This window comes from Pan troglodytes, chromosome 16, assembly GCF_028858775.2.
Source record: "Pan troglodytes isolate AG18354 chromosome 16, NHGRI_mPanTro3-v2.0_pri, whole genome shotgun sequence".
Taxonomy (NCBI): domain Eukaryota; kingdom Metazoa; phylum Chordata; class Mammalia; order Primates; family Hominidae; genus Pan; species Pan troglodytes.
Genome location: NC_072414.2, coordinates 31,474,750 through 31,493,364, shown reverse-complemented (window position 1 = coordinate 31,493,364; position 18,615 = coordinate 31,474,750). Strand labels below are relative to the sequence as shown.

The 18,615-nt window shown below is 41.7% G+C and overlaps 1 protein-coding gene and 1 long non-coding RNA gene across 2 annotated transcripts in view; both read left to right on the top strand.

Annotated features, from left to right (window-relative positions):
* LOC134808489 (uncharacterized) overlaps positions 1 to 18,615 on the top strand; it is a 722,781-nt gene that overhangs the window by 64,183 nt on the left and 639,983 nt on the right. The window lies entirely within an intron of this gene.
* Positions 1,063 to 11,151, top strand: LOC107968594 (uncharacterized). The gene is made up of 3 exons (XR_001709871.2): positions 1,063 to 3,893; positions 9,460 to 9,843; positions 11,003 to 11,151. It is a non-coding gene; the product is annotated as an uncharacterized LOC107968594 (long non-coding RNA).

Sequence of the window (18,615 nt, the reverse complement as noted above, 5' to 3'; positions counted from 1 at the left end):
ATAAGATGAGGCAGCTCGGTTTGTTGATTGAAAGACCAGTATCTTCTTAGTTTAGTGATCTTTTTCCTCTACCAAAGCTAGTCCTTTCCTAATACATGAAAATACTCCTGCTCCTGGGACACCTCAAGTCCCTTCCTCTAGTCCCTTTCCTGTTCTCTCTAATCCAACCTCATTCAGGGTCCTCCACCACCTGGCCCTCCATCCCTCCATCCTCCCCTCCTTCCTCATATTTGCCCTGTATTTCTGGGGTTGAGCTATACACCATTCTCTTGGCCATGTCTCCTACCAGTATTTCCTAGCTTTTGGTGTTGGTAAAAATCTTCTGAGGACCTGAAAAAATGGAGATTCCCTGGTGTGTGTTTCATCTTGAGACATTCTGGAAAAGGAATCTGAAGTTTAACAGGAGTCCTCTGTGATTCTGATGCAGGGGAGCCAGAAATCCTGCCTGAGAATCACTGCTTTCCACCTTCCCACCTCTGTTTGGGCATTTTTCTGCTAGTGTGGTTGAGGGCTTTGGGATTCCTACTCTGTCAAGTATGAGCTAAGTGAGCTTGGTCAAATCAAATCACCTTATTGCTCTACACCTGTGATGGTTAAGCTTGCGTGTCAACTTGATTGGAATGAAGGATGCAAAATATTGATCCTGGGTGTGTCTGTGAGGGTGTTGCCAAAGGAAATTAACATTTGAGTCAGTCGGCTGGGGAAGGCAGACCCACCCTTAATCTGGGTGGGCACCATCTAATCAGCAGCCAGCACACCTGGCTAGAATATAAAGCAGGTAGAGAAACATGAAAAAGCTAGACTGGCCTAGCCTCCCAGCCTACATCTTTCTCCCATGCTGGGTGCTTCCTGCCCTTGAACATCTGACTCCAAGTTCTTCAGTTTTGGGACTTGAACTGGCTCTCTTTCCTACTCAGCTTGCAGATGGCCTATTGTGAGACTTGTGATCATGTGAGTTAATATTTAATAAACTACTATATATATATATATATATATATATATATATATATATATATCTCCTACTAGTTCTGTCCCTTCAGAGAACCCTGACCAACACAACACCTCATTTCACACCTGTCAAATCTGGACATCAATTCCTATATTCTAGGGGTGTTGTGGAAGATTAAAAAACAGTGCTTTGAGTAGTAACATTGCCTCTGATCAGTTGATAGCCAAGAGAATAAGGTATAAAGTTTTCTTCCTTGGGGTAGGTATGGTCTAAAACGTGGTTTGCAGAAGATCAAAAAGCTCCTTAAAGTTTAGAGAAATTCAAGAAAAAATCTGAAGCAATCAGCTAGGTAGAGAAAAAGTGGGATCTTGATGAAGACCTTACACAGTCGTCATAGGTATGGAGGGTTGGGACCCAAGACTGACTCAAGCCAGGTGACCTAGGGCAAGTCACACGATCTATCTGAAGCTCAACTATCTCACCTGTGAAATGGGGATGATGATAATATTCTGTCCCTAGCTGCCCTGGGAGATGGTAGTGCTGATCAAATGGGACGCACAGTGAGGTGTTTTGTGAATTAGCGAGTGCTCTGGGAATAGAAGCAAGTTATTTTTTGCACTGAAAAGGCAGCTGCCTTGTCCATTAGGTATTTCTCTCAGAATCAGAATGAAGCGATTGGTTAAAAATTGAATCATTAAAAACACCAACTTAAAATAGAGCCAGAATGGGATCTGTGTTTCAGGTGGCCAAGAAAAGTATTCGATTACTATTCTTAAATTTACCTGTTTGGGAGTTATGTTGCTGCTTTATCACGTGATTAAGGCCATGGGATTCCTCTAATATCTCTATTTTTCCTAATTGCTGACCGTATCAAGTTCAAATGGTGTAGACCTGAAGGTAAAGCCTATCGGGAGTAAAATATCCAAACCCCTAAACCAAAAACAACAATAAAAAAAGAAATGAAACACTCCACCGGGATTTCCTACGTTAACACTGACAGAAGGTAGATGGAAGTTTAATAAAGGGGCACTGGGTTGACACTTGGTGCACATGAGCCTGGCTTTATGACCTTGGCCATCTGTGCCTTCACTTGCCTCTTTGGCTTCACTTCCCAGTCTGTCCTTTATGAATTCTCTCATCCTCCTTAACTGAGGTGCTTATTTCCTCAATCCTCTGTGTACTTGCCAACCACTGCCTTTGTTCAAACCATCAAACCACCAGCCCACCGTGCATCTCCTCTGCAATGCTGTCCTGTGTCCGTGCCTCTCCCTTCTTTAAGGATGCAGGCATCCTCCAGGAAGCGGTCCAGGAGCCTCGGCCCTCTGCAGAGGAGCTCTGCCTGAGCCTCTTGTGTGCCCTTGGCTCTGATTGCCCTGCATTGTACGTTGTGTATTTGGACAGCTGTTCTATAAACTGTAAGACCCTCAAGGCTGTGTCTTTTCACCTCTGCCTCCCAGAGTCTAGCACAGGTCTGTAAACATCAGTGCATAACAATTTCTTATTGTTGATAAAGATTCTGAAATACTAGTCTCCTTTGATGAGAAAGAGTGAACAGGCCGAGGTGGGTGGATCAGCTGAGGTCAGGAGTTTGAGACCAGCCTGGCCAACGGGGTGAAACTCTGTGTCTACTAAAAATACAAAAAATTAGCCGGGCATGGTGGTGCGTGCCTGTAATCCCAGATACTCAGGAGGCTGAGACAGGTGAATTGCTTGAACCTGGGAGGTGGAGGTTGCAGTGAGCTGAAGTCACCCCATTGCACTCCAGCCTGGGTGACAGAGTAAGACTCTGTCTCAAAAGAAAAAAAAAAAAACATAGTAAACAGGGATGGGTACTAACTTTTACAGAGAAACCTAATGTGCAATGAGTGTATGAGGGGGGATGGTTAGATGCGTTGGCTCTGGAATGAGACCGCAAGCCCACTTCTTACTTCCAAACATGTGTAAGCATTAATTAAAAATATTAAATATTTGGATATCCATCTCTCTAATAATCAAGTTTCTTACTTCCTGACTTAGCATTCAAGCTGTACACCCACTGGCCCATGAACTAAAAAAGTCTTTTCATTTAGGCATTAGAAACAGATGTAGAGCTGAATATTGAACCTGTTTAGAGGATTTTGACTTGGAACAGAAGATATTCTGCTAAAAAACTATTCTTAAACCCAACAAGAGAGGCTGTTCCTTCACAGGTAGAATAGTAAACTCATGTCTCTCATAAAGAGAATTTGTAAGTGGCCTTTCCCCCCAACCATTGAGACCACAGTCACATTTAAATCATTTCATCAAATGAGGGAATTTTCTTATGAGACAAATTCTAAGCACTCAGGCCATGCTACAGTGAGTTTTTCAAGGGAGACCACATTTCCCAGGTGTTTGGGGGCTCTTGTGCATCTATTTAGGGACTCAGAAATAACTTACTTCAGGCACGAACTTATAAAGAATGTCTTCACAATCCAAGTGCAACTTGAATCACAAAAAAATTAATGTATCTTTTTTTAAATCTCAAGACATTAGAGATCTAAGTTAAATTGAAGAAACACACATTCACAATGCTTGAGTTTTGTTGCCAGCCTTTATTTGATAATGCTGCCAAATATACCTTATTTTAGAAGAGCATTGTGAGATAGCAGAGAGATGAAAGTTAGACAAAGAACAATGCTGCCATGGAAAAGGCAACTGTGTGCTCATCACCCCTGCCCAGTGGTGACAGGTGGACACCTGGGTAGGAACGCTGCTGCTGGTTGGCTGGTAGGAGGTGCTGCAGAGAGGCCCCTACCTGGCTCTCATCCTCTCTCAGTGGCAAGTCCGTCTAGTTCAGACTCAGACAGGTGGAAGAAGTCAACTCCTAACTAGGGTATAATGAAGCATGATGGAAGTATTTGACCCAGTGGCTCTTCTATACCCAGGAGGCCCTGACTGCCACATTCACCAGTTGATTTTCCAGGTGAGGACAAATGGAGACTGATAAAGCTGTGTTGGGATAAGGTTGCTATTGGTGGGATTGACTCACCCTCTATCTAAAGCCTCATTCTGATATCCCCCCCTGAGCAGGGAGAAGGATTAAAATTTCTGCCTTAGTAAATGACAAATCCGTAAAAACAGATTATGAAAGTGGACCACGAATAGTTTTCCTCTGGAATACCAAGATACCCTGGTATTCCAGAATAGAATATTTTCCCCACTCAATTTGTTTCCAGGACATGATGCCCAAGAGTTAATGTGTTCTGGTAGCATAGAAGGCACATAGTCTTGTCTTGGCTCTAGGACTGACACCATCATGAACACCTTGGATAATCACTGGGCTGTACTTGTGCCTCACCTTCTCCATCTATATACTGAGCGCTTTACGCTTTGGAGAAAACAACATGTTTGTCTACATGACTCTTCCCTGAATGACTTCTGCCAGTGTCTGCAGTTCTTGGTGTTAAACCTTCTTGGATCTACCCTTTCTAAGGGTATGGCTTCCAGTGGTTCAAACCTGGTGCAAATCACCCCTATTCAGAGAACCATCCCCAAACTTCTGCATCCAATGCTCTGTGAGACATCAAGTAGAGAAGTAGACTATGCTCTGGGGAAGGCTTTTTTTTTTTTTTTTTTCAAAAGAACACTCTGGAGGAAGAAACAGTTCTACTCTGTGTTTCTCTGTGCTCCTCGTTCCTGGCCCAGGCAAGTGGGTGCTTCTTTCAGGCAACTGGAAAACAGCTGAAGAAATGCAATGGCAGCTCTGCACAGAGACAGAGTTGCTTAAGAGCCATCCTGAACTCAGGCCCGAAGAGCACTTTTAAAGCTAGTGATCTCGGCAGGAGCTGGCAAGATAAGTGTTGTTGGAAAACTTCTGTGTTTAGTTCTAAGTCATCTTCTTTTAGTTTCTTCCCTTAAGGAAAAGAATGCAACAGAAGAGAGCAAATTTGTTTATTTTCCTGACATTCCTTCATCTGCAGAGCATTAGGAACCTGTCTGTTATGGTCCTGGTTTGCTACTGGACCAGAAGGGAGGAAATTGGGGTAATAGACAGAAGGATTCCTTTGATATAAAAAGACAACAATGCAACTAAACAAAATCCACATACCAAGCCTCCAGCTGGTGCCTATTGGATGAGGGCTGGTAAACAAGAACCTAAACTGCCCAGATTATAATGTGATTGGGCTTCGCTTCTCACTCTGAAATGCATACACAACCAAACAAAGGACATTAGCATCTGTGCTGTGCATCCCTCTTAACAGTCAATCATTACATTTATGACTGCCCTATGAGAGCTCAGGATCCCTGATCTTCCCTGATTCTTGGAGCCTTCCTCTGTGCTGCAACTGAGTTTAGTGAGAGAAAGAGTGAGCACAAACATTGGTTCCCCAAACATGGCAGCTTAGGTTAACCCTTCAGCCTCAGCCAGGGTAATGGAGATTGCTGCCAAATTTGTAAAGTTGTATGGGTAAATTTTGTCATCCTAAACTTGTGTATCTTCTTATAGGAGGGAAACTCATTAAGGATAGGAAACATGTCCCTATAGAAAGCATAACTTCCTCTTCCCTCAAGTGTATGCCTCCTAATTGCCCAGGGTAACTAGTCCCTTAGCCTCCTGTCTGGGCCAGACATGGAATGATTTCTATCTTACCTGTCACACCTGGGACAGTGACACTTATTAAATTTTACTTGATTTAGTGCTGAGACCCTGTCAGTCGGGTTTTGGGCAGTGGCTACAGTCCCTGTCATTTTTACCACTCTTTGAAAATTGATTTCTAGTGGCAACAAATATGTTGGTTAATGAACTGGGGATAGTTTGTTTTTAGACCTTTAGAAAGACAGTTATCCTTATAGGTCATTTTATTCAAATTCTCCACCTATCCATGCAAAATGTTCTAAGATCCCTAAAAGAAAGTTCATTCTGTCTGTTTTAGTTGAAATCTCCCAGCCCTTGTTAAAGGCTGTAGTTGCAAAGATGACAAAGTGTATGCAGATGGGTGGGGAGTGCCTAGCTCACGGTGGTTTAGATATGTACTCGACCCTTTCCCTTGCCTCTGGGCTGAATGGGAACTGCCTCCAGGATGTTGGTTCCTCTGAGTTTGTGGAATATATCATAATTTGGCCTTATCTGTGTCCGTTCTTCTGGAAGCTTGGATAACTGACAGCTTGGTTGTCAATTAAAGTAAATTTTGATTATGATTAGGGGGTAAGAGTGACAAAACTGCCACATTTGGTTTAACACATTTTCCTTTTTTAGTTAAGAGAAGAAAGAGCCAAGAGTTGTTAGCAGCAGTTTCGGCTTCCATTGTGAAAATAAGTTATCTTCACTGTGAGAATTCTCCATGGGACTCAGGGCAAATCCAGGCCATAATAATGCCTTTGTCTGATAAGCAAAATGGCAACATGTGGAGGTGGTGATATGGTTCAAGGAATACTAGACTTGCGGTCTGAAGACCTGAGTTCTTGAAAGGGGGACGTCCCTTATTAGCTGTGTAACTAGCAAGTCACAATCTCCCTGAGGCCCTGTTTCCTCCTCTATCAAGTGTGGATAATATTTTCTCTGGCCACCTTATGGGGCTATTCTGAAAACCCCAAAAGATGTAGTAAATTTGATCTTACATGGGGGTTCTAAAATCATCACCTATGATGATAATCAAGTATAGTAAAATTATCCTCATGAATTGTTAAGAGTCCATGTAGGAGACGAACTTCTTTTTCCTGATAAGTCCAGTACAATCAACATTTTTCCATTTCTGGACAGATCATTGTTTCTTCAGTTGAGTATAAAATGAAGCACGGGAAAGCTACTGGGTACTATGCTTATTACCTAGGTAACGAAATAATGTGTACACTAAAACCTTTTTGAAACACAATTACCTATATAGCAAACCAGCACCTGTGCCCCTGAACCTAAAATTTTAAAAAGGGATATATTAGCATTTCCATTTAAGGAAGCATGGTTAAACTGGAAATAAAACTGAACCTAAGTTTCACCCATGTTGCTTTCTTTTCTTGCTCCTGTGTTCATTGTTTCATCATTCATGCAACAAACTTAATAAATAAAATGGCTTATCAAAAAGTAGGATTTAATATAACTGAGAGCAACACAAATTCAACACAACTTAAAGTTGATGTGATTATGAAATGCAATTATCAGCAAAGGTAAGAAAAAAAATCTAAAAAGTGAACAACAACCACAACAGATGAACCACTTGATTTGCATTTAGAGGCTCTCTTGTACCAAAAAAGGTGTCTTTTAAACAGTAGAAGCCAGGTTTGATGGTGTGCATCTATAGTCCTAGCTACCAGGGAGGCTCAGGTGGGAGGATTGCTTGAGCCAGGAATGCGAGGTTACAGCGAGATATGATTGTGCCACTACTCTCCAGCCTGGGTAACAGAGTGACACCCTCTCTCCAAACAAACAAGCAAACACCAGTAGAATTTTACTTCACATGATGAGATTCTCCTAAAATGACATAGGAGACATAGGAGCAATGGAACCAGCCGGAGGAAAAGTGGTCACATCACCCTTCTCAAACTCTTGGAATGAAATGGTAGATGGAACCACCCATTGTTTCTCTTTCTTGTACAGGCTGTAATTGCTTTTCTTTATTACCTTGTGTGTGTATACTTGCATTCTTGTAAGTTAAATGCATGCATGTGACTACAGTGCAGTAAAAGCTTTGAAAAAAAAATCAAAGGGCTATACAGATGAAAGGTGAAGGGTTGCAAGACAGAGAAGGAAAAGGCGGCTTCCCAGAATGGTGAGTCAGAACTGCCATGAGAAACCCAATGGTTGCTTTTTGGGGTAGAGCAAACTAGGGTGCGGGGTGCTGAGGCTACAGCTGCTGTCTAGTTGCTAAGACAAGGATCTCAGCAGAAAAGGTTTTTTTGAAAGCAACTTTGAAGATATACAACAAACTGCATATATTTAATTCAATTTGATGAGCTATGATGAATGTATATGCTCATGAAACCATCACTATAACCAATATAACAAAGATTTCCATTTTCCTGAAAAGATCCCTCATGCTTCTTTGTAATCCATCTTTCCCTCCACCTTCATTTCCAGGCAACAAATGATCTACTCTTTGCCACTACATACTAGTTTGCATTTTTTAGATTTTTATATAAATATGTAAATGGAATAATACAATAGGTATTCTATTTTGAGGGGGTTTTGTCTTTGTTTACACAAAATAATGATTTTGAGATACATCCATATTGTTGTATCAACAGTCTGCTCTGTTTTGTTTCTGAGTACTATTGTATAGATACATCACAATTTGTTTATCTAATCACCTATTGATGGACATTTAGGTTGTTTCCAGTTTTTGTCTGTTACAGATAAAGTGGCTGTGAATATTCATGTATGAGTCTTTATGTGAACATGTGTTTTTATTTACTTGGTGTAGAATTGCTGGGTCATTCCAAACATTGTATGGTAGGTTTATGTTTAGCTTTAGAATCTACAAAACACTTTTCCAAAAAATTTGTATCATTTGCTATTTCCACCAGTAGTGTATGTGAGTTCTGCTTGCTCTGCATCATTGCCAACGCTTAGTATGGTTGGTCTTTTTAATTTAAATCTTTCTGATGGATGTGGAGTGATATTTCCCTATGGTTTTCACTTACATTTCCCTGATGACCAATGATGTTAAACATCTTTATATATGATTTTAGCCCTTGATAGATATTCTTTTGAAGTGTCTGTTCAACTTTCATCGCCCATTAAAGAAAATAGGTTGTTTGTCTAGTTCAATAATTGTAAGTAATTATTGAGTTGTAAGGGTTCTGTATACATTTTGGTTACAAGTCCTTTGGATATTTTCTCCTAGGCAGTGGCTTGCCTGTCTGTTTTCTTAATGGTATTTTTCACAGAATAAAAGTGTTTAATTGTGATGAAGTAGCATTGAGCAAACAACATTTCTAATAAATGCTCCATTATTTTTACTTTCTTCCTAAGAAAAGTTTGCCCACCCCAAGGTTACAAAACTTTTCTCCTTTATCTTTTTTAGAAGTTTTGTAATTTTATATTTTGCATGGAAGTCCATTTCGTGCAATTCCATTCCATTTGAAATGGAAGTGATCCATTTCAAATTCCTTTTTGTATACGAAGAGAGTTGGGGTCAATATTCATTTATTCCTTTATGGATAGGTAATTGATTTGGTAGCATGTGTTGGAAAGGCTATTCTTTCCTCATTAAATTGCCTTGGCACCTTAAATGAAAATCAGTTGACTATATATGTGTTGGCCTATTCTTGGCTTCTATTCTGTGTAGGGTTTGCAGTTGTCATCTGCAAGAGGTCTAGGCTATAGGGGACTCATACTTTCATAACAGAACCAGATTCCTCAAATAGGTTTTTGACATGAAGTTTATGTTTTCCATTACGAAATTAATATATTGACTCCTAAATAAAATAAAGAGCAAAAAAGTAGAAAGTAGAGAGAAACATTCACTTATTATCTCACTCTCTGAAGCAAGCTGCTTTTAAGTTGAAAAATACATGTTCTTCCAATTTTTTTCTCTCTCTCTCTGAATATTTAGGGAACATAATCAGAGGCAGAATCGTCTGGTGGTTAAAAGTACAATCTGGAGTTAGACTGCTTGATTTTCAATCCCAGCTCTTCCACTCATCAGCTTTGTTATCTTAGGCAAGTAACTTAATATCACTTGGCTTTGTGTTCCTCATCTCTAAAGGAAAATCTACAACATATGCTTATTTGTGAGGCAGGGTAGGGGGGCCACGGGGTTGAGTTAACCTATGTGAGTCAGTTAGTGTAGTGTCTAGAACAAAAGAAATGCTCCAAAATTCTTGGCTATCCTCATCAACACCTTCATTTCTTCCATCCATTTCTAAATACAGCCATTTTCTCAGGGCCAGGTAACTAGATTGAAGCAGAGTCCATGAAGAACTAACCATGCCTCACTGTGAGTATGCTTTCATTTGAACATGGTTATCGTCTTGCTTTATATATTTTTGCATACACTTAACAGATGAAGCTGACCCTCTAGAGGGCTAGTGTTCAGATACCAGCACTGAGTTCCACATCCAGTGAAGGCGTTGGGCCTCTTGGCAGCTGTTGGGTAGTAGGGCTGAATGCCAGTTAGCAGGATGTCCACCCAACCTGTGCAGTGTTGGGAAAGTGAATGCCAACCTTCAAAGACCAGGGGGCCTCTGCAGAACTGGCTTCCAATTGCTATCTGGCTTATCCCCTGCCACCGATATGCCAGCACTTTAGCAGTGGACTTATTTAGCTCTTCAAGCCTAGAATTTCTTCTTACAAACACAATATGCAATACAAAGATGATAGGAAAGTGTCAGTAGATTTTAATTATTATGTATTTAAAAATACCCACATATTGCAAACATAGAAAATTACCTATAGGTTATTCATGCCTGGATTCACCTTCTATTGTTTTCAAGGCATGGAAATATGTCCATTTCTAGATTTTACATGTAAAAATTTGTAGTATGAGAAAGGGCAGCAAAGGTGTGATACAGCTGTGGAACCAGCTCCATGGAACAGCTGTGCTCCAGTTGTTTAGATTCCCCCAACAGGAAGACATACAAGGTGAAATTGTGGTTCATATCATCTTTGAATCTAAAGTCTCCTGTTGATCTCAGCTTTTTTTGAGAAGATATTGTCTTTTGTAGTGTAAGTCTGCAGAAGAACCTATGTAGATGAGGAAAGATGACTATTCACATAAATCCTTGGAGATTTAATGGCTGTGCTAGATTTTCTGCATTTGCACTGCTAGATCCAGCCTACCCTTCTCTGGGCTGCTCTGTGGAAGCTGATTTGCAAGGGTCTCATCAGTGGATATTGGGCTTGGCCATTGGGAGGCAGCAGCAAGAGATCATAGAGTGGGAGGAGAGGAAGGCTTGGGTGTTAATTTCCCCTTTTCCCTCCCTGCTCTGCTGTTCCCTGAAGGGTTTGGATCCTCTGCAGCTGGCCTCTCAGCTATAGCTCTCTCACTTAGGGCTCTGGTAGCAGCTCCCTGCTTGACCCTCCAGGGAGAGGAGAGTTGGCACCTTTCTGCTGTGGCTACTTGTGGGATGCTTAACTCTCCCTGTTGGTTCCCTCAGCCACCCCTGCAGATGGCTCCTTCATGAAGATCTCCCCATTTGAAACACAACATCTGTTTCCTGCTGGGACCCTGACTGACACAACGGTCAAAATAAGCTCCTCCATGGGAAGCATTGAGAGAGGCAGAAAATAAAGAGAAGGAAGATAATACTATCCATTCATTGCAGTCGTCTATGTGCTAAACACTGTGTGAAGCATTTTGCATGTATTCAATAAATATTTACTCAATGCTTTATGTGGGTTAAACACTAATAAATAGACAGTTTCTCTGCTCTCAGAGAGATGACACATGCAATGCTCATAACGACCCTACTATTATTATCATGACTTCTAGCATAGGAAAGTTGAGTCTCAGAGAAGTTAAGTTACTTTCCCAAGGTCACCAGCAAGTAATTGCAGAACTGGAATTTGAGCCCTGGCTGTCTGACTCTAAAGCCCACACCCTCTTCTCTCCACTGTAACAACAGCTGCTCATGCACCCTTGCAAGTCGGCAGCTGGATGAATTCCAGGAGAGGAGCTGTTTTGTTCAGCTTGGTAATGACAGAAGTGTAGGGAAAGCCTGGAGTCATCCCAAGAGAAGGCTATGGGGCTGAACTGCTTAGGGACAACTCATCAAGGATGAGCTGGTGGAGGGCTGTGATTGATGGGTGCTGAGAGGCAAAGGTGCTGTTGGCCCCAGTAGGCTGAGGATGAAGGATTCAGATTCTTGTCCCTGGACCTTCCCAGTTCTGCCAGGAGCCAGCTGTTGACAGCAGGTAGAGATGCCTCTTTTGTCGAAGTTGAAGCATTTTCCTCTGCCCTGCCAGAGGCATCTGTGTGCCATGAAAGGACTGTGTCTTTTACAGGCAGGAACCTTCACGACGAGGTCACTCTTTTCTGCAGTTTCCTGAAGGATGTGCTAAGCTCCAAGAGGAAAAATAAACTGGCTGGCATATCGTTTGGGGCTTCAGGATTCAAACCTTGGGTCCCCTTCATTTTTGTGGCTTGTTCATTAAATCCTAAAGAGAACGACCTTGGAGTGAACGAACTTCCTGAAGGGACGTTCCTGACCAGCAGCAGGAATGGTCCGAACACCCACGGCCAGCTCTCCAGGGCTCTCTCAGAGCAGCCTGCTTGCAGCGCAGCCCGTGACTCACAGCCCACTGGGACTGCAGGCTGAAGCCGCTGACAGCTGCCTGAGCCGCCTCAGTCTTGAGGCTGGTTGAACCAGGATGAAGTCGGGGAAAGTGGGAACCCTTTTCAGAAGAACCAGGCTTCATTGTTTCTGTGGTTTATTTACAGAATCCAATGGGCTCCTCATTAGCTCAAGTTTTCTTCCCCCTTTTCCTCCTTCCTTCCATCTCTTCCTCCCTCCATGCTTCCCTTCCTTTCTTTTCCCTTTCCCCATACCATTTCTCCATTTCCTCTTTCCATTTCTCCTGCTTTCTCTCCCTCCTGTCTTCCTTGTCTCCTTTCCTTCCTTAAATAGCCACGTCAGTCAGCTTCCGGCATGAGATTAAATGCTGGAGTCAATGCTTGATGGGACTTCTTCCTTTTAAGGGTACATCTTTCTAAGGTAACCATGTGAGTGTCCCCGACACGTCATCTGTCAGGCAGATCAACAGTCACCTCCTGACACAGAAAGGCCTTGGGCTTCAAAGATTCCAATGAGGAAATTATAGGCAATTTAAATGTGGGTGTCAAACTAGAAACTTTTCTTTTGAGGGATTCAAAGAAACACACTATTTATATTCATGCCCATTTTCTATTTGCGATGAGAAAGCAGGGTATAGTCAGGCCAAGTGTATCAGCAATTGAACAACAACAAAAAATCTCATTTTTCATGGAATCAAAATACAGGGTGATTTTGAACTCTCTTTGCCACTTGGCTTTGGACAAAGCAAAGTCCGGAATCGGGAAGCCCAGGTTAGGTGTCAGGTTGTCCAACTTGTTGTGTGAGCTTCTCTTCCATTCTATTATAGCTCTGTTCACCTTGCCGAGAGCCAATCAGTTCTCTTTCAACTTTTCCACTCCATCCCCCTGTGTGACCAACAATGCAGGATTTTCCATGACCCAGAGAATAGCAGTTGATGATAGAAGTGAGAGCTTATTGCCAGGGATTTTATTTGTACAGAAACCTCTAGAGAAGCCCTTCTCCATCCCCACCCTACCCCAGTATCTATCCCATTATGATTGGCCCAACATTCATATAACGCAGTCCAAGAAAATGGGCGAGTCAGTCCCCCAAAGGCTTATAACTAGAAGTGAGGGAAGGTCTAGAGCTGATGTCCCTCTCCCACGCTGCCATCTGGTGTGGACTGTGGGGTGTCCGTGAATGAAGCACCTGCAGAGTGTCAGGATGCCAGGACACTCACCCTGACATCACCTGGCATGCATACAGAGCTGGGCCCCCCGCAGTTGTGAGCTCATTCTCCAGGGTGGAAAGAGGTGGATTATTTGTGTGTTTTCTGTCCAAAGATGGCTGCTCTGGGCCTGACCTTCTTGGCTTAGGGGGAGGTGATGTCACCCAGCGCTTCCTGCAGCTGCTGTAGCATGAGGAGTCACCCTCCACCCCCAGACCCCAGAGAGGCGCTGCAGTTTAGAGCCAGTGCATGTGGGTTTCATGACCAAAATGTCACTGACTTGCGGCTGCAGGAAGAAAGCGGTATTCATCATAGCAAGTGAGTTGCCAGTGGTAGCCTGATGGATAGAAAACACGAGCGACCTGAAGTGTGGCCACGTCCAGATCCCCCACCCTCTGGGGTGTGGTTCCCGGGAGGCCAAGCCTCAGTCTCTTTTGTGTCTGCATAGATCCACTGATTTGTTCTTAGAAAAGGTTAAAAACTCTGAATACAACCATTGTGTCAATTTTGAAGAGTTTTTGTTGTTGTTGTTTTAAAAATTATTTTCTTACGAGCAGTGACTAATCAAGGATCCTATATTCCAGGGCCTTAATCGGTTAACTATAGAATCTCAGTCTGCAGAACAATGAATGTGTACTAAATAAACAAACAAACCCAAACAGAAATGTAATCAAATACATTTAACAAGTGCTGAAAAATGTAAAACATAGTCACGTGGCACATAACTACATTTTCATCAATGATGGGCTGTATATGCAACAGTGGTCCCATAAGATTATGATATCTTATTTTTACTGTACTTTCTCTACTTTTAAATATGTTTAGATACACAAATGCTTACCATTGTGCTACAGTTGCCTACAGTATTCAGTACAGTAACATGCAGAGCAAGTTTGTAATCTAGGAGCGATAGGCTACACCATCTAGCCTAGTTGTGTAGTAGGCTCTATCATCTAGGTTTGTGTAAGTGCACTCTGATGTTCACATAGGACAAAATCACCTAATGACACATTTCTCAGAAGGTATCCCTGTTGTTAAGTGATACCTGATTTTATGTATATATTTTGAATATTTGAACTGTAGTAATGTATATTAGAGGATCAAAATGTCCCGCTTAATTATTTTTAAAATCTAGTATTTGGCAAGCATACTTGCCCATGCCACTGTCTGGCACACCTGTTCTATCTCGTGGAATCCACTCTAGCACATTCTATCTTAGGTGAGAAGACAAAGCTACGTGTGGCTTCTCCTTTTTAAGTTTTTCTTTCTCTTTTTACCTTAACTTGTTACTCATGAAACAGATAGTAATTGAACCCACTTATTCATTCACTTACATATTTATATATTATATTTAAAAATATATGAAATGCAGGATGCGTGAAGCTGAGTGAGGCGTGGTTCTCATCTTTGAGGACCTCACAATCCAGTGGCTAGGCCGAGGTGGCCACAGGGAAGGAAGCAGCTGTAGTTACAGAGCCTGAGGTCAGGAGCAAGATCTTGCCTGGAGTCACGGATGGGGGTGGTGTGAGCAAAGGGTTGCGTGTGGGTGGAAGCTAAGGGTGGGGAGGAAAGCATGTAGGGTAGGAAGAAGACTGGGCCAGAGATGGAATTCCAAGAACCAAACACACTCATGGGCTGGACAAAGGGAGAAGAGTCTGTGAAAGGGACAAGAGACGTCAGAGGGCAGTAGGAAGCTTCCCACCGTTAGATTCAGCCTGGGCTCCCTGAGCAATGTGATGATGGCATTGAATTGTCTCCCTGGGCAGGGAGAAAGAGTGAGGGTCAGTGGTGTGTAGTGGTGTGTGTGTGTGTGTGTGTGTGTGTGAGAATGAAGGGCAGTTGGGGAGAAACTTGCTCATAAATTTTAACCAATGTGTAAACCGTTCACGAATATGACTCTGGAACTTGAATGGTCTTGTGTTTAAGAGCATGAACTATAAAACCAGACAAATCTGGCCTTTGAATACTGGTACTGCTTCACGATGACAACAACCACAAAACTTTAAAAAAAACCATTTCTTTCCGTTTTTATTAACAAGTTTAACAGACACTTTCCTTGAATGAGGGGACATAATACAAATTATGGTGACCTATATATAAAACCTGACACCAAATTTGCACTTTTGAGAAAATGTGTATATAAAAATATGCCTTAAAATCGGCACCAAAACACAGTTCAGCAATTAACCCACAACCCCAACAGGAGTGGCCGCAAAGGCAGGTCTGGTTTGTGGACTCAGGGAGCTCTTGGTCCCACAGCCTCACAGGTGAGCCCTGTGTGAGAATGGCCTTCTCTGAAGAGGAGCCCGGAGAGCTTTTTCTTTGAAGGCAGGACCTCTGCGAGTTCCAAATGTCACAAGTGTGGCATCAAACAAAAATGGTGCTGAGAAGAAAGGCAGGAGGGAGAAGAGTTGTCTTTGCCCTAACAACAATTTTTAAGAAACCATATACCAAGGCCTCATACAATGATTGGCACATGGTAAATGCTGAATTAATGCTACGTTATAATAATGGTGAGGAGATCACATATGAGCTATTCTTGAGATGCAGACATACTTTCCCAATGACACAGGTGGTAAGCAACTTCAAGTCACAAAAACAAGGGTAATTTTTGGGTTTTCCCTGCTGTGGAGTATTCTCTGTCTCCTACCGTTATAATTCCCTTTAACTTTATTCTATGTACAAATAAACTGCGTTAATAAAACTCCTTTTCCTGGTAGCTGTTCAAACAAACAAACAAACAAACAAAAACAGTCACCACAACATTACCAAAGAGAAAAAAAAAAAACCAGCAAAAACTAGAACTTTAAATATCTCTAATATCTCTATCCATACCATCATAGTCCTATCTTTTTGCTCATGGGTAACTGTTTTGCCGTGATTTTAACCTCACAAATGTTCAAAGTGGCTTTAGATGGTATTGATGAAATGCTATCATTTTTTGTGCTTTTCTGGTCCTGGAGGGAAGTGCAGAATGGATGGTCACTAGATGCTAGAGTGGCTAGTAAGGCTTTTGTAATCAGAGGGGGCTCAGTTGGTGTCTTCAGCTTCCTTCTGAGGGAGGTGGCTCAATATTGGAGCCTTAGACTGGTCTGGACTCTGCCTCTCTGGATCTTCTCTTGAGCAGAGGCTGATCTCACTGCAGCAGCAACAATACATTTGCTGTCCCATCAGAGCATCTGGTCAGCCACCCAGCTGGGTTAAACACCAGTCCTCACTATTCCCTAAACATTAGGGGGTCTCAGATGAAGCTTTCCAAGTTGCTTTGGGAAACTCCTTTCTGTAGGTTTGAGGTGATGAACAAACCTACAGAAAGGAAACCTCCCATGCTTTGTCTCTTGGAGTGGGGTAGGGCGCATAGCATACCAACAGCTGTCTCCAAAACACCACATCTCCAATAACCCCTGACCTGTTTAGTGTCTCACGACGGGTGAAGAAGTATAAAAAGGTTATGCAACTGGTTTAAGAATACCTCCTTTGATCATTTGCCTTATGTTTGGAATGTTCTATCTGTTGCTTTGGTATTTCATTCAAAACTTCCAGTAACAATAATGCTAATACTCTAACTTGACTGCTCATCTCTAGCCATTGCCCTATCTCCTCTCCATCATGACTGAAATCACCAGCCTGGAATTCTCTTCCTCCCCACTTTTCTTACTGGAATCCACTCACTTGTCATTCAGATCTCAGGCCAAGTGTCCCTATCTCCATGCCCCTGTGATTCCTCCATATTACAGACTCTTGTGTCAAGAATCTTTCTTTTGAGCCCCTGTCAGTTTCATTCTTACATTTATTTATATATTCATTAATGTTCGTCTATTCCTCATCGTATCCCTGGCATATAGTGACACTCAGTGAATACTTTTGAATGAATGAATGGATGTTTGTATCACCCACTAGACTGTGGTATCTGTTGAAATCCTTCCCCCCAGACTTCAAGACAAAAATATCATTGTAGTTGTTGCTGAATAATCCTTGTAGGTCTTAATCTGCTTTCAGTGGTTTTCAATAAGATAAGAACATTCTTTCCTAGCTTCATTTCAACAAGTATTTATGGAGTATCTACTACATCCTTGGCAATGTTTTAGGTATGTTCTGTACATTATTTCATTTGTCCTCAGAGAAACTCTATGTGGTTGGCATTAATACCTGTACTTTCCAGGTGAGGATGCTGAAGCTCAGGGATGCTGAATGACTTGTCCAAGGCATCTAGGTAATAACATGTGAATTCAAATTCGATCCCAGGTGTGTCTGACACAAAATCTGTTGTCTCTTTATTATATTGTTTTTCTGATATTTAATATCCCTATAGTTAGGTATAAAATAGTGTGGCTCTGAATAAATGGAAGAGCAATCAAAGAATGAGCTATGAATATTCATGTTAGAAATACAAAAGCCAAGAGATATATAGCAGAACCTTGTATTTCATGTTGGTGTGTGCATGCTGCTCATTTGTGTTCCCAACTCAGTAGCAAACTCCAAATTTTTCTGCTCTAGGCAGCTGAAGTTTGTTATTTGTGAATATATCAGAGTTTATTTTATTTTCCACATAAGCATTATATGCTGATTCTAAAAAGGTGGCCTGCACTAGCACAGTTTGGCCAGTCTATCTATAGAAACCCAGTTTTTAATAAATGTATTTTTTGGGGTCTGTTTACAAACCCCATGGGGAGGTAGTGAAAATTGTATACCTTCTCTCCAGTAAAAGGCACACATTGATTTTGAGTATTATTTTAGAGTTTTAATACTTTGAACTGTATAGAACCCAACTTAATTACCTGTAGTCTGTTTGGAAACTCTCAGAATTCATCAGTTTGATACTGACTGAGCACCAAGCATAGAGCAGGGTGTAGAAATGAGCACTGAAGATGTTTATAAGAAATCAATATGCTTTATTAAAGAATCATAGAATATTAAGGTGAAGGATCCTCAGCTCACATTTCATCTAACAACTGCAAACATTAGGGAGATATTTGCATTAGGGGATCTTTAGGACTGTAGCTGTTCCCAGTCCTAAAGCTCTGTGAAAATGCTAATACCTTTTTCTACTGTGAATGCACGTATGCATACAATATCAGTTCCTCGTGAACCCTTTTTCACCTCCATGGTATTTGGTCATTGTTTGGACTAGGATGAGACTTCTGTTGCTAATAAGAGGGCTCAGTCATCTTATACAATCCAGAACTCTTCAAATTTCTCTACAATTGTAGTGATACAAGCTACTAATCTCCTTGGTTAAATTAATGACTGTACTTTCTGGTATTTTAAA